Source organism: Arachis ipaensis, chromosome B02, assembly GCF_000816755.2.
Source record: "Arachis ipaensis cultivar K30076 chromosome B02, Araip1.1, whole genome shotgun sequence".
In the NCBI taxonomy this organism is placed as follows: Eukaryota; Viridiplantae; Streptophyta; class Magnoliopsida; order Fabales; family Fabaceae; genus Arachis; species Arachis ipaensis.
Window position 1 is genome coordinate 103,930,237 of NC_029786.2, and position 2,374 is coordinate 103,932,610.

Below are 2,374 nucleotides of genomic sequence, written 5' to 3' on the forward strand. Positions count from 1 at the left end.
TGTGAAAGACAAAAGAAAGAAGAGGAGCAAACAAGGCGCTTCAGAAACTAATGAGGGCGAGGGAAAGGAATAGCCAAATCAAAAAATGGTTATGAAAGGTAAAAAGCCAAAAACACCCCTCAACTCCAACCAAAAGCATAGGGGTAAAAGGGAGAAAGACAACTCAAACGTCCCCTCACATTAAATATGCACTCTGGAAACGTAATCAATGAAACCCCTCATGAAATACAACCGGCACAAGAAAACGAAAAATTCTGAGTCGACATTCGGCCTTTAAGAAACATGAAACACCTCCACGCGACTCCGCTCCATCATCAACCCAACAGTCAATCCGCTAGGACCGAACTACCGACCTAACGATGACGCACTCGGCGAGACGCACATCCTCCAGCGACGGAGGTCGACCATGCTCGCCTTCCCGCTGCGGGAGCAACTGTTACGGATCCGGCCCACAACTGGAACGGGCTCCGAAGCTGACTACCCGGGTCGGATACCATCTCCCTTCTAAAAGGCCCGGAACTGGCCTGCTAGAACTTCTAACCAACAATCAAATTCAAATACCTCTCTTATCTTAACCAAATAAGATAAGATAAGATATATAATTACCCTCACCTATATAGAGGGGACCCCTTGCCCCCCTCAGTACGTCACTCACCCATACATACACCTTACACCTCTCAGGCCTATTCTGACTTGAACGTCGAAGTGTCTTTACAAGTACCACCTCCCATTGCTCCAGTCGAACAACTTGGCATCCACCTCGACCAAAGGTTCCCAATCCATCTCACAACCCGTATCGGAAGCATCATCTAGTACAGATATGCATGGTATTATATATATCATTAGGATTTAACAAATAACTTATGTTAATCACTTGTCGCTTAAACAAATGTTAAAGTTCAAATTTTATTGTGTATGCAATTTATATTGTTCGTAAAATGGAAATTCTCCTCCTAGTGATCGGTGCACGAATATGGGAGTTTGTTAAGTTATTATTATTATTTCAGATTTAAATATTTAATTTCTTATTCTTCTGGACAATCTCCAAAATAAAGAAATTGGCGGTTCATCATCAGATAGATGTGGCAATTGTCAAGACATAGTACATATATATCTGCCACCTCAATCTCAGATTTAATAGTCTTCATTTTATTTGACTGCATTTTTAGATTTATATAGATATATATCATCACAACATATAGTTTATTATTTTTGACAAACTATATTATTTTTATTTATCGTTTATTTTCCTAAAATATAATATACATGAACTTAGTTGGACTTGATTGTTAATATAACTTAGATGCGGAGCATTATTGATATATATATATATATATAAAATTGCAAATGCTTAATATACTTTATATTGTTATCATAGGTATCATATACAGATGAGGTAACTTTCCAACTTTCTGATTATGTAAAAAACAATGCAAGACTTGTCTTCATATTCTGAGTATTGTGTGGAGTAGGTAATATATAAGGATGATCATAATTCATTTGTAGTGACTAGTGAATATAAATAACTAGGCTGACATAGAACAATTTATACCCGCGCGTCTGATTTTGTTTAACTTATATATAGAAAACTTTTAGTCACATGTAATATACTTCGGCCAGAATTAAAGTTTTGTCTCCTTATATAATAATTATTACAATGCTAAATGGAGTTTTCTGTCTGGATTTATCGTTTGGAACGACTAGAGCAAAGTGTTTTATTTTAATAAGGCAGAGCAGACTTTGATTATTACTTTTGAATAAACTAATTTTAGTTGGGTGAAATTTGCAGAAAATATTACATTTATTTGTTGTGGTATATTTTTGCCTAATAATGCAGCGTTGATTGATTTATAATAGTGATTTGCATTAGTTTTTGAACTAATTTCTGTGAATAATATGTTGATTTTACATATTAATTTATTAAGATTTAAGTTTTTCATCTAAGTTTTATATAACTGAGATCTACTAAAGCTTTTATAAATTTTACAGACTCCCAACATCCTCATGAAAACGACAATAATAAGTTCAATTTAAAAATTTTAAAACTTTGGAGTAACAGTTAAGTTATTACATGAAACCAGAAATCCAAATCACAGCAAATTAATGTATATATTAAATCAATACGTTATTAACGCAAATTAGCTTAAAGACTAATACAAGTTATGATTACAAATTTTAGGATTCAATTTGAATCCATTAAAATTTTGAGGGTCAAATTGAATTCAACCTCAAATTTAAAAAAAAAAATTGAATATTAACTCCATCTTTTTCGTATATATTTTCTTATGATATCAAGATACATATCATTTTTTATTTTTTTATTAAAAGTTTTAATACAAAAAATGAAAAGTGTATAACAAGATATATATATATA